Source organism: Cetorhinus maximus, chromosome 23, assembly GCF_964194155.1.
Source record: "Cetorhinus maximus chromosome 23, sCetMax3.hap1.1, whole genome shotgun sequence".
Classification (NCBI taxonomy): Eukaryota; Metazoa; Chordata; class Chondrichthyes; order Lamniformes; family Cetorhinidae; genus Cetorhinus; species Cetorhinus maximus.
Window position 1 is genome coordinate 60,499,805 of NC_135901.1, and position 13,872 is coordinate 60,513,676.

Here is a 13,872-nt window from a genome sequence, read left to right on the forward strand (position 1 = left end):
TGAGAGTGGGAGTTTCACATCAGAGATGGAAATGTCAAAAGGGCAAAACTCGGGAATAAATCCAGAGTCGGAGTGAGGGGGTGAAAATAAAAGAGAAGGGCTGTGATAGGTTACAAAGCAATGACTATAGAGCTGGTGGTGCAAGGCAGAATATTATTCCTGATTTACCCATGTCACAAGCAGATCTAATTTCCTGAATTACCTCATGCCGAACATTACCACTGCAGTTTGGTGGCCTATAAACAACTCCTGCCAATGTTTGTTGCCTCTTATTGTTCCTTAGCTCCACCCAAACTGATTCTACATCTTGATTCTTCAATCTAAGATCCTCTCTCACGAATGTACCGATCTCGTTCCTTATTAACTGCGCGACCCCGCCTCGTTTTCCTTTTTGCCCATTCTTCCTAAATGGCGAATACCTTTGAATATTCAGATCAACCAATCACACTGTTCTTTGGAAGCAGCACACAGGGCCGAATGGCCTCTTTCCTTGCTGTAACTTTCTGTCATTTTCTGTTTCCTAACACCACGGTTCGGATGAACTTTCTTATCTTCCATGGGATGCTTTGAATTCAAGACAATAAGCAAATTCAGCGAGTTTTCTTTTCATTTCTAGCACAGAATTTGGTACCGGGCTCGTTAAACGACAATTAAATGGTCTCAATCGTTAGATGCAGCTCACCGAGTCCCAACAGGCACCGTGAGCATCAGCCTGTTATGTACATTCTTGCTGTGCATCTTCTGAGCTATAAGCTGATCACAGCTCCACTTTCTGCACATTGAAAGACAGTGTGAAAATAAGCACAATTTCAAATCTTAACAATGCGTATTTGTGCTTTTCTGTGTGAGTCAATGTTGTTCAGTTTCCCATTTTTACCACCCAGTCATTATCCATGTTAGTTCTCTGACTTCATATCAGCAAAAGAAAAGCTGTTAACAGGACATTTCTCTCTTTATTTTGAGTGGAGACTGTTCAGCAACTTAACTTCTGGATGTTACAAAGCGGAGGATGATTGAAGTTTTCACATGATCTTATTAAGTAGCTGAGAATGCTCGAGGGGCCGAATGGCCAATTCCTGAATTCCTGAAAATTATTTTTCATATTCTAATTCAGTGTCAATGTTGGTGAAGACAATGTTTGTGTCTAACCTGAATGTGGTAGTGAGGCCGAGCGGGCTCAGCCGCTGGTTCAGGTTCCGATCTCTCTGGTGATTTGCGCTTCACTCCCACCGCTGCCAAACTTTCTGCTGCTTTGTTATTTGAGACGCTTCCAAAAAATTCTCCGTGCGGTGAAGGGGAAGCTGAGCTGTGCCGTGTTGTATTTCAGTTGGAAGAATGAGGAGAGACAGTGTAAATCCCAGGGGGACTGGGAAAAGGTGGGGCAATGGCACGGACTGGAAGATCTTCTTTCACTGGAACTCCCTGTATTCATTCTATTATTTTAAACAAACAACAATCAGCCTTTACCCAGTTGTCCTGGCCGAGTGGTTGAGGCGTTTTTCCACGTGGTTCGAATCGTCCCAACTCCCCTTCTTCTCATTCCTGATTGACACAAACTATTTGCAGAATAAATTATCAGTCAAATGAAAAAGAAAACCACCCAAATACCCCCGTGTTTCTTACTCCTGTTCATCTGCAAACATTCACTACATTTGGCCCCTGAAATGGAACAACAATTGGCCAAGTTGGTAACATCCTTGCTTTCTGGGTGTTTGTCTCTCCTTCGGCCTCTGTCACTCTCGGTGTATATGACTGTGTGTGTTCCTCTGTGTGTGTTAATGTGGTTCTGTTCCCCGACGGGCCAACATACATTCACCATCAGAAACTTAACTCACATCAGATGTGCAGCTTCATATTAAAATGTCAAAGAGAAAAATAGCAGTATGAACGATGCAAATTTCGAAGGAGGTGCAGCTAAGAAGAGGAAGATGTGAATGATGTTATTGGTGATTGAGAGGAATGTATTGTAACCTTGGGGCTTTTGTAGGTCGATTACCTTCCACACTTTGAAATTCAGAACAAGCTGAGGCTCCATGTGGAAAACAACATTGATCTCCCTGGATGTTTGCAAAGGAAGTAAGTAGTTCGCATGCCCGGCTAGCTCTGTACGTAGCGTATGAGAATCTACATCTCAGGGTCGTGGGTTTGGGCGCTGACTGTTTTTAAAGCTCTGCTGTTTTCATGGGTGATCCCCAGTTCTCCAATCCTCCGGCAGTGTCACCGCTCAAACTGAGTCTCTCTCCATCCCGCTTTGTTAATGTCACAGCCGCTGGTTTCTGAGCGAACACTGCCCTCGGCTTCATTAGAAGTCGTAGAGTTTTGTGCAGAGGGTTTGATGCTTTCACCACCGCAGCCCAGGTTCAATTCCCAGTCAGGATAAACCTTATTTCTTACCGCTGAGTGAACTGTCACAATGCACAGGAATTCCTCTAGCAAACTGTTAAAACGATCCTGGAATTTAATGTCAGGAAGCATGAAGTGATTCATGTTGGTTGAAAAAAATGAAGAGAAGCAACATCAAACAAAGTGTACAAATCTACAATACTCTATTACAGAGCGAGTGGTTAGGATGTGGAATGCACTACCTGAGAGTGCGGGGGAGGCAGATACAATCGCGGATTTCAAAGGAGAATTGGACAGAAAATGCAGGCCTCCGGGGAAAAGGCTGGGGAGCGGCACCAGGTGGGTTAGTTTCCAGAAGAGTAAGAGGTCTCCCTTTTCAGACGGAGACGAGGAGGTTTTTTCTCCCTCCGAGGGCCGTTAGCCTGTGGAATTATTTTCCCCAGAAAGCAGTGGAGGCTGGGTCACTGAATTTATTCAGGGCAGGATTAGACAGCTTTTTGATCGAGAAGAGGTTATGGGGGTTGGGGGCAAACAAAAAGGTGGAGTTGAGACCACAACCTGATCAGCCATGAGCTTATTGAATGGTGGAGCAGTCGCAATGGGCCGAATGGCCTCCTCCTGCTGCTAAATCCTATATTCCAATGACCCGGGCCGAATGGCCCCTATCAATGGTGTAATATTAGCTGTCATTCTGTGATATTATGAGGGGCTCCAGGGGCAAAATGGTTCCATTCCTACTCCTATTTGTTATGGTCTAATTCAGCGCTGATACCACTCAAGGCGATGGTTACGGTGCTTCTGTTTGCTCTGTAGGTTTGTGTCCGAGAGGCCCAACCCCTCGAAATTCGGTTGTAGCGTTTCATGAAACGTGGGTTTTAGTCTCTTATGAAGTGTGGGTTCAAATCCCAATGCGATCGAAATTTCAATTAGTTTTTCTTTTTCGAAAATCCATTGGGATGCGCTCGGGGCAGCTGACGCCTGCGGTGCTTTATTTTGGTAGGAAGAACGAGGAGAGGCGATAAAAATTGCAGGGTGACCGGAAGTGGGTGGGGCCAAGTGCCAGCTTTTTCCACTGGAACCGTTCTGCAATTTTAGCTCAAAAACATTCATGCTCCTTTAGTAGTCGTGGCCGAATGGTTAAGGCGATGGATTTGAAATCCATTGTGGTTTCACCACGCAGGTTCGACTCCTGCCAACTGCGCTGTTTCCCTGTTTGTCCTTTTCGTTGTCTCGACAGCTAATTGCTGGTGAAATGAAATCAGAAGCTTCCAAATACTCCCGTGTTTTTTCCCCGCTTCACTTGCGCGCTCTTTCATTTCCGTTCATCTGAAAGTATTCACCAAATCGCCAGAAATGGAAGAAAACTGAGCCAAGTTGGTGACATGGGTGTTTGTCTCTCTTTAGGCCTCTGTCCCTCTCGGTGTATATGTCTGTCTGTGCTCCTCTGTGTGTGTCAGTGTGGTTTAGTTCACCGAGGGAAGAACACATTTTTCCCAGCGCAAAATTTGTTCACTTTTGTTATGTACCTTCGTGGTAAATGGTACAGGGAAATGAACAGGTTTTAATGTTGCAAGATATGATTGCCACTTCCTGTGTTTATTTTTGAGTGCAGACTGCTTGTTGACTCAGTGCCCGAATGTTACACAGCGGAGGATGATAGAAACTTTCACTGAGCAACATTTAAACAGACAGTGGATTGCCCTCGTGTCCTTTTCATGTAATCAGTATGTGGGAGAGCCAGGAAGAGAGATCCTGTTTTATCTATACACTGTCATTTGCAAACCCTTCTCTTCCGGAAGCATTGGGACTTCCATTCCCTGTCTCTGATTTCCAGGGAAAGCTTCGGTTCATGAACTGACTGTGTCTGCATCAAGCAGCTAATTGACCTGGGAGCTGGACGGGCAGAGGGAGCTGGAGGAGAGGCAGTGACAGAAGCAGAAACAGATGCGACACGACAGTGTTTTGAATTGGATGTGTCTCAGTTACTTTCAGTGATGAATTTCTGCCGCGTGTTCCCTTGTCAGTTTCACAGGAACCGCAGTGATGAGGTTGGTGGGTTTTGGAAATTGAAATTTACACAGGAGCAGCTTGTGGGACTATTTCACCTCACTGTCGATTTCGTGTTCCAGCTCCCAGAAACCGTTCTCCTCATTGGCTGAACAATTGCCATTGAACAAGCCCTTCCTGTTCCAAGTAAACGCGCCATTTTGTAGGACAAAGTTATCCCTGGTGAAGCGGGTCTGAAGCGAGGAAATGGCAAAATTGGAGTGGACGAGCCATTCTGCAAGGCTTGTGGACAGTGTTCGGAACGAGGAGGTGAAGGAAAAAACACACACGGGCTGTGAAAGGTTGTTTGGTGGAGAACTGAGTAGAGGGATAGAGTGACGTGGGGCTGTAAGTACACAAATCTTCGAAGGTAGCAGGACAAGTTGATCTCTCTGCTTTCTTTAAAAATATCTCATGTGGTCCTTGGGTTCATTAATGGAGGCTTGGAGTTCAAAAGCAAACTGATGGCGCTGAATCTTTGTAAACCATTTATTTAACCTCAGCTGAAATATTATGTTCCCACTTTGGGAAAGATGTCAAGTCTTTGGAGAGGTTACAGGCAGTATTCACATGAACAGTGTCAGGGATAAGCTATTTCAATCATCTGGAAAGGTGGCAGAATCTGGTATTATTCTGACAGGATGGAGGAAACAGAAATGGGAATTTGGTCCAACCAGTCCGCTCCGGGGTTTATCATCCACTCCACCCTCCTCCAATTTTCCTTCATTTAAATCTACAATTGTAACTATCTATTCCCTTCTCCCTTAAATTTTTGCCTAGTTTCCAGTTAAATGTATCTGTACAATTCACTTCAACCACTCCCTGTGGCATCAGGTTCCACATTCCCACCACTCTCTGGGTAAAGAAGCTATTCCACTATTTCACCTCACTGTTCACTTCATGTTCATGTCTAAGACACTCGATGCTGTTATTGGCTGAACAAGTCTCCTGTGTTTGAACTAAACACGCTTCCGCTCCTGGCCCTCCGCAGGGAATGTTGTTTTCTTGTTGCTGTGTGAACTGTCACAATGAATTTTGCTTCCAATCTCCACCCCTCCATCATCTTCACATGGTCCATCTCTGACACTTCTCTTCCCTTCCTTGACCTCTCTGTCTCAATTTCTGATGATAGACTGTCCACCAATATCCATTACAAGCCTACCGACTCCCACAGCTACCTCGACTACAGCTCCTCACACCCCGCTTTCTGTAAAGACTCCATCCCATTCTCTCAGTTCCTTCGCCTCCATCGCATCTGTTCTGATGACGCTACCTTCAAAAACAGCTCCTCTGACATGTCCTCCTTCTTCCTTAACCGAGGTTTTCCATCCACGGTCGTTGACAGGGCCCTCAACCGTGTCCGGCCCATATCCCGCACATCCTCCCTCACGCCTTCTCCTCCTTCCCAGAAACATGATAGGATCCCCCTTGTCCTCACTTATCACCCCACCAGCCTCCGCATTCAAAGGATCATCCTCCGCCATTTCCGCCAACTCCAGCATGATGCCACCACCAAACACATCTTCCCTTCACCCCCCTTGACGGCATTCCGTAGGGATCGTTCCCTCCGGGAGACCCTGGTCCACTCCTCCATCACCCCCTACTCCTCAACCCCCACTTATGGCACCTCCCCATGCCCACGCAGAAGATGCAACACCTGCCCCTTCACTTCCTCTCTCCTCACCGTCCAAGGGCCCAAACACTCCTTTCAAGTGAAGCAGCATTTCACTTGCATTTACCCTAACTTAGTCTACTGCATTCGTTGCTCCCAATGCGGCTTCCTCTACATTGGAGAGACCAAACGCAAACTGGGCGACCGTTTTGCGGATCACCTGCGGTCTGTCCGCAAGAAAGACCCAAACCTCCCTGTCGCTTGCCATTTTAACACTCCACCCTGTTCTCTTGCTCACATGTCTGTCCTTGGCTTGCTGCATTGTTCCAGTGAAGCCCAACGCAAACTGGAGGAACAGCACCTCATCTTCCGACTAGGCACTTTACAGCCCTCTGGGCTGAATATTGAATTCAACAACTTTAGATCTTAAACTCCCCCTCCCCCCATCCCCACCCCGTTTCTTTTCCCCCCCACCCGCTTTTTTTTCAATAATTTATATAGATTCTTCTTTCCCCACCTATTTCCATTATTTTTAAATCTAAAACTAAAACCTTTAGTCTTTCCACCCCACCCCCACTAGAGCTGTACTTTGAATATCCTGTTTTCCATTCTTAATTAGCACTTTTCTCAGACAAAGACCACCACCTTCAACACCTCTTTGACCCTTTTGGCTGTGACATCTTTTGATTACTATCTGCTCACACCACACCCTCAATGTGTCTCTTCCCCTCCCCCCCCACCCACCTTAAACCAATGTATATTTCTCCCTTGTTGAAACTATGCTGCAGTTCTGCCGAAGGGCCATGAAGCCTCGAAACGTTGACTGATTTCTTCTCCGCCGATGCTGCCAGACTTGCTGAGTTTTTCCAAGTAATTCTGTTTTTGTTTTGTCACAATGTTCTATGATTTCATCTATGAAATATATATATTCCACTGTACAGGTCTGTAGTCGTGGCCGAGTGGTTAAGGCGATGGAGTTCAAATCCATTGGGGTTACCCCGCGCAGGTTCAAATCCTGCCGACTACGTTTTCCATTATTTCTGATTTTAACCATTGATCTCAGAAACAGGAAATGGTATCGACATTTTCACAGCACCTGCAGTAGCAAAGTTTGACCAGTGGATGGCAGTGAAACAGTGATTGCTCACATCACATGAAGCAGGCGCTGTCTCAATTATTACTGCATTTGGCACTGTCTCTGTTCATATTAAATTAGACGCCGTTTCTGTTTCAATTACACTAAAACATGTCTCTGATCATATTAGAGAAGGTCATCTCTCAGTTGTTTCTCTAATTGGCTCAGCCACAGTTGTTTATGTACTGGACTAGGGCCACAATACACTTGGCACTATCTCAGTCATGACTGCACTGAAGCAGGTCTCGGCTAAAGTTACAATAAGCCATGCCCCAGATGACACTGCACTAGAGCTTGTCTCTGGTTATAGAAAACTAGAACATGTTTTTATTTGCATTTCACAAGACTCTGTCTCAGCTATTACTCCAGTAGAACCTGCCACGTGTCTATCAAACTGAACCCTGTCTCAGTTAATTCCCGTCTTTGCTTAAGTAACATTAGATGCTGTTTCTATTATTACTGCACTAGTAATGTCTCTGCTTAAATTGCTCTACGTCCTGTCTCATTAATTACCACACCAGACTCTGTCTCTGTTGTTACTGCACTAGCCCGTGTCTCTATAAGGTGGACGTCGAGCTCGAAATGGGCCTCTGACTTTGGCCTAAAACTAGAAGTTTCCCATTGACCCTTTGTTCCGCGCAGCTCCTGATATTCATTTTCATTACAGCCAACAGGATTACAGATGAGACATCGCCTGTTTTGTATTTGTGTGTGAAAAGAAATCACGCTGCATCATTCCACAAAGATAAAAGATTTAACTTCACCAGAATGTTTCCGTTTGTTTTTATTCTCTCTTATTCAAACTGTAACTACAGATCGCCTAATACCGAAAATATTCATTGGTAGTATATTCTGTTGTGTGCTCTTGTTTAGAAATGCATGTCTTACCAACCATTTCATTGGTAAGACGGGCACGGAGAATGCTGTGAAGAGTAATTCACCTACTGAATCCCCAAACTCGCCCAGCACCTACAAGGCTCAATTCAGGAGTCTCCACTTGCTTGGGTGAGCGCGGCTCCAGTAACACACTGTTGGCTCCAGCTCGACACCATCCAGTACAAAGTAGCCCACTTGCTGACACCTCACTTATCACCTTCACCATTCACTTCCTCCACCACCGACGCACAGTAGCAGCAGTGTGTACCGTCTACAAGATGCATTGCAGGAACTCATCCTGGCTCCTTCGACTGCACCTTCCAAACCCACGACCACTACCATTTAGAAGGTCAATGGCAGCAGATAGATGGGAACACTACCACCTGGTACATTAAGTCCCCATAAAAAATGGAAAGGGGAACAGGAAAACGTTCCACGTGGATGATATTTGATCGGCATGGAGATGTCTGAGAGGGAGAACAGGAAGTTAAAAGATGCAACATGAAAGCGGCAGAACTTGATGTGTGTCAGTTGCTTTCTGTGATGAATGTCTGCTGTGGTAATGTGAGAGATTTTACTGCCGACTGTTTACACTGACACAAATTTCACTCCTGGCTAATCAATCATAACTGCCCTTTGAAAGCAGCGCGCCAGGCCGAATGGCCTCTTTCTTTACTATAACTGTCTATAATTTTATCTTTTCCAGCATCACGGTTACTTCTTTCACTGTCATTCCGACATTTTATTGCACACTATTGGGAAATGTACTTTCTTACATTCTATCCGACGCTTTTGAAGTCAAGACACTGAGCAATTTCAGGGGGTTTTCTTGTTATTTCTGGCACGGGATTTAGAATCAGACCAGTTGAACGACAGTTTATTGGTGCCAATCCTCCACTGTACTCACCCCTTAAAAAGAATGGGTGTCATGAGCTGAAGATGTCGTTTGAGTTCTAGTTAAACACAAAATTCTGTAGGAAAAAATTGTCTCTGGTGAAATTGTCAGAAGAAATGGCAAATGTGGCTCAGATAAAGCACGTTGCAAGAGTTATAGACAGCTTTCCTCGTGATTTAGAGGTGAGGATTCGGCCCTTGTGCTGCCGCGGTCCAGGATCGTTTCCTGGTCAAAGAATGAAGATTTATTGATCTGGTACAAACTGTTAAAACAGGCCTGATTTACTTACTGATTGAAAACCGAAACGCACAACAGCTCCGCCCGAATCAGTGGAGTGAGAGTTGAAGTTTCACATCAGAGCTGCAAATGTCACACGTGGAACAGCTTCGAGAAGAAATACAGTTTCTAATGTCCGAGGGATATGAGTTTGGACTATTTCTATTTACAAATTATCTCTCTCCAGCGTCCATTTCCTTAAAAACTCGACCATAAGGACCCGGTGAATGTCTGTTTAAATGTTGCTCGGTGAAAATTTCAATCACCTTCCACTTTGTAATATAAGCACTTAGTAACTGAACAGTTTCCACTCAAAAAAAAATACAGAAAAAATTTCCTCTTCAATCTTTTAAATTTATTTTTATTTTCTCTCTACGATTTTAATATGAAGCCACACAACTAATGAATGAAGTATGGATTGTGAAAAATGGGGAACGGAACCACATTGACACAGACAGAGGAACACACACAGACATATACACCGAGAGTGACAGAGGCCTGAGGAGAGACAAAAACCCAGAAAGAAAGGAGTTTGTTCCATTTGTGACTGCAGATTTCGTGAATCCATACAAATTAATTTAAATAAGAAAGCGCGGGTGTTTTTGTTTTATTCTATTTACCCGATAATTAATCCTGTTGGTACCTGGTTAAAATCGGGAATAATAAGAACCACAGTCAGCAGGATTGCAATCTACATTGGGAAGACCCGACAGATGTTGAAAGCATCGTTTTAAACACGCCTCCACGACTAACAGCACATCCATAGTCCAAGCGGGCTCATATCAAGTTAGAGATGGTGACAAAATAAGTCACTCGGCCCATTGTGCCTGTGCTGGCTCTCTGGAAGAGCAGTTCAACCAATTCCACACACCCGCCTTTCCCCCACAGCAATTTGTATTTGTATTGCCTCTCCCCGTTCTTCCAATCAAAATCAAGGACCGCAATCCGCACGCTTCCCCCCACCCCCGACCCCAACCCCCGCCCGGTATTATACTGGAGTTGTCTCTTTTCCACCCAAACAGAATTCCTAAAGTGCCAGAAAGGGGGAAGCATCTGAAATTTTGGCAGCCGAGGGATTCGGACCCAGTCCGCCAGAGACTGGAACCTGAATCCAGCTCTCCCATTTCTAGAGCGCATTGAATCAGGTTGTAGATATCAGCCCAGAAATAACGAGGGTGACTTGATAAGAAAAAATGTGTTGTTTTAAATTCGCTATGAAATCAATTGCATAAATCAATTATGTTTATGTGAAAAAGTATATATAGAACTGCAGCAGCGAAAGCGCCGATCCCTAATCACCTCTGCGCCAGAGAAACTGTTTGCAAACCTCACAACCGGCTGATCTGTGCTACCTGTGCCTTTTATTTTCATTCCAGACCTCGCTCACCGGAGACACGTTTCTCCCACAAAATGACACGTTTATATCGAACACAAACGACTTCCTCAGCCAATGACAAGAGCGATTGCTGTTAGCTGGAATATCATTCGTTGTCACACAGTTCCGGGCTGTCACTGGGTCCTTCAGTGGCAAACAAAATAAAATAAATAGCAAAAATTGCCACCTCTGCTGGTCAACCAGCGAGTTCCAACAGATACTTGTTTTTTTGTGAATATAGGAGTTAGTCCGAATCCCAGCGCTGCCACAGTTTCAGTCACATTCCCCCTTTCAGGCACTTTAGGAATTTCCTTTAGGTGAACAAGAGGAGATTCTGGTTTAATGCTCCTTTATTTTGACAGGAAGAACGGGGAGAGGTAATACAAATATAAATGGCTGCGGGGGAAAGTCGGGTGTGTGGAATTGGGTGAATTGTTCTTCCAAAGAGCCAGCACAGGCGCGATGGGCCGAGTGACTTTTTCGCCATCTCTGATTTTATAAGAACACCTTTGAGCTCGGAGCAGCTGTTGGTCATAACTCAATGTTTGAGGTGATGGATTTGAAATCCACTGGTGTCTCCCCCTGTCGGTTTGAATCCTGCTGACTGCAGTTCTCATTATTCCTCATTTTAACCAGGTGCCGCCAACCTCATCCCTGTGAAACTGACAAGGCGACACGCGGCAGAAATTCATCACTGAAAGTAATTGACACACATCAAATTCTGCCGCTTTCATGTCGCATCTTTTAATTCCCTGTTTTCCCTCTCAGACATTTCCAGGTCTATCAAATGTCATCTACCTGAAATGTTATCCTGGTCCTCGTGCACTGAATATGGTCGACTTTTAGTGCAATGTACTTGGCAGTTGGCTCTGTATCTCCGTGGTTAGAACACTGGTCTTGTAAACCCGGGGTCGCGCGTTCAACTCTCGCTGGAGCCTGTGGTTTAGCTGATGAAACCAAGTTCCGTGGAAAAGTGGGCGATGGGTGGGACCATGCTGCAAAACAATATTGATACTTGAAAAGGTGCCGTTCCCAGAACTACACACAGTCCCCCAGGTGTGATCTCACCAGGGCTTCGTGTAGCTGCAGTAAGCCTCTTTTCCATAACACCCTCTGAAACAGGGTTGTACAGCAAGAGGAATTAGATTGTAGATATGGAATGGGGAGTACTCTTTATTCTAATTATTTCTATTTATCTCGAAGACCATATATGAATCCCCAGCACAACTCTCCGTGTAATTGGGTCAGGGAAACTTTGCTAATTTTCACACACTGAGCATGGACACTGCAGAAGCTCCTGCACCTCTTTCAGTATTGGTTTTCTTCAATCAGAGTTTTCAAAAGGGAATTGGGCAATTATTTGAAATGGAAAATAAAACTGCAGCGTTATGAAGGAAGAAAATGATATTGGAACTAAGTGGCAGAAAGAACACACCCGATGGGTCGAATGGCCTCCTAATGAGCTGTGTCAATTTACAATTAGATCAATTTCTCTGCAGCATTCCAAAATGTCCCACTCCAATTCTATTCCTGTGAAACAGGATATTGCAGTGCAGCATGTCTACACCGTTTGACATTCCATACAAGTCCCTTTGGCTATTTCTCACGAATTGTTTCTGTAGTGTAGTGGCCTCCCAGCGATGTCCATATCCTATAAATGATTAGAGAAACAAGTAGTGGTTTCACATTCACTTCACATGTGCAAGGTCGCCGGTTCGAAAACTGACGGAAACATTATCAACATTGAGTCATTTAATTGTGAGAAGTTGCACAATTCCCGTTTTTCGCCAAATAATAGCTGAATACATTATCTCACAGCCATGTGACATTGGCACTTCCCCAGGCTTTAACTGATTTTCTCCAAAAGGGATGGTTGTAAGAAAGAGACAATAAGTCAGACGAATTGCAATAAGATAGTTCACACGTGTGTGAAGTGTTGACTGACCTGCTGATGTGCTGTGTCATTTTATGATTCTAATGTCAGGTCAATTTCTCTGCCGCATGGCTATGTTTTTCAGCCGAATTGTACTTCCACAAAAAAGGTTCGGAAGTGCAGTAAGACTGCACGGTTTGATATTCTAAGTCAGTCCATGTGGTTTTGCCCATTGTTTCTGTAGTTCAGTGGTTACTACGTACACACAAAAGGTCCCCTGTCTGGAAATAGGTGGAAACATTATCCAGATTCACACATCTAAGTGTGAGAGGAAGTTCCATAATTCACCTTTGTTGTTGAATATTAATTAAATATATTATCTCACCGCCACATTAAATCTGCCCTTCGCCAAACCTCAAAAAGACCCCCCCAAAATCAAGAGGGATGAAACTGACTAGGCACAAAAAATAACAGTTTCTTAAGTTAACAACAGAAATTAATGAGTTTACAAATGCAAATTCACAGTTACTTACTGACTGAAAGATGACTACCAGTGTGATCCAAAGAGTACCGTCATCCTAAAGTTAGATGCAACTGATACTATGATTGAACATGAGGGAGTGGGAGAGATGGTAGAAAATCACTTTGTATCACTCTTCATCATAGATCTTCATTCTTTCATGAGCATCGCTGGCCAGTATTTGTTGCACATCCCGAATTGCCCTTCAACTGTGTAACTTGTTAAAGCATTTCAGAGGGCAGTTGAGAATCAACCACATCACTGTGGGTCTGGAGTCACGTGCAGGTCAGACCAGGTAAGGACGGCCAATTGAATTCCCTAAAGGACTGGTGAACCACATGAGTTTGTACGGCAATCAATGATAGTTTCATGGTCATCATGACTGAGGAAATACTGAGGACATGTCTGATCAGAATAAACATCTTTTGAAAGTTCACCTTGAAAGGAATTGCATAAATAACTTATGTTTGTATGGAAAACTGGAGAAGGAACCCTAGTCCAACCCTTAATTTCATTGGGTAAGGGAACTATTCATTAAGGCAAACTGCATAGATTCTGCAGAAACTCCTTCAACAAAGGGGAATTTGGCAATGGTTGAAAGGGAGAACATTCTGATCCATGGAAAGAGAGAAGGAATTTGGGATTAATTGGCAAGATCATTGTAAAAAGCTGGTTTGAGTAAAATGTGCGGAAGGTCCTCTTGCTGCGCTGTGTCATTTGATGATGACATTGTTGATCAGTCTGTCTCCAGCATTCCTAATGAGAACAGCCGAATTCCATTTCTTCAAAACAAAGACCCAAAGTGCTGCTGCATAACGTCACCGTTTAACATTCCAGACAGCTCCATTGGGATCCAGGCAGGGAAATGTTCCTGTAGCGCTGTGGTTACCCCGCTCATTTCGCATGTGCAAGTTACTCCAT

At 44.3% G+C, this 13,872-nt stretch overlaps 2 protein-coding genes, 1 non-coding gene and 1 pseudogene across 4 annotated transcripts in view; 3 read left to right on the forward strand and 1 right to left on the reverse strand.

The window, feature by feature from the left end:
- Positions 1-13,872, reverse strand: part of LOC144698328 (uncharacterized) — a 694,970-nt gene that overhangs the window by 565,173 nt on the left and 115,925 nt on the right. The window lies entirely within an intron of this gene.
- LOC144698352 (uncharacterized) overlaps positions 1-13,872 on the forward strand; it is a 674,481-nt pseudogene that overhangs the window by 278,958 nt on the left and 381,651 nt on the right. The window lies entirely within an intron of this gene.
- Positions 1-13,872, forward strand: part of LOC144697667 (uncharacterized) — a 200,642-nt gene that overhangs the window by 174,858 nt on the left and 11,912 nt on the right. The gene's annotated exons all lie outside the window — the stretch shown is intronic.
- Positions 3,463-3,544, forward strand: trnas-uga (transfer RNA serine (anticodon UGA)). Its single transcript has one exon. It is a non-coding gene; the product is annotated as a tRNA-Ser (tRNA).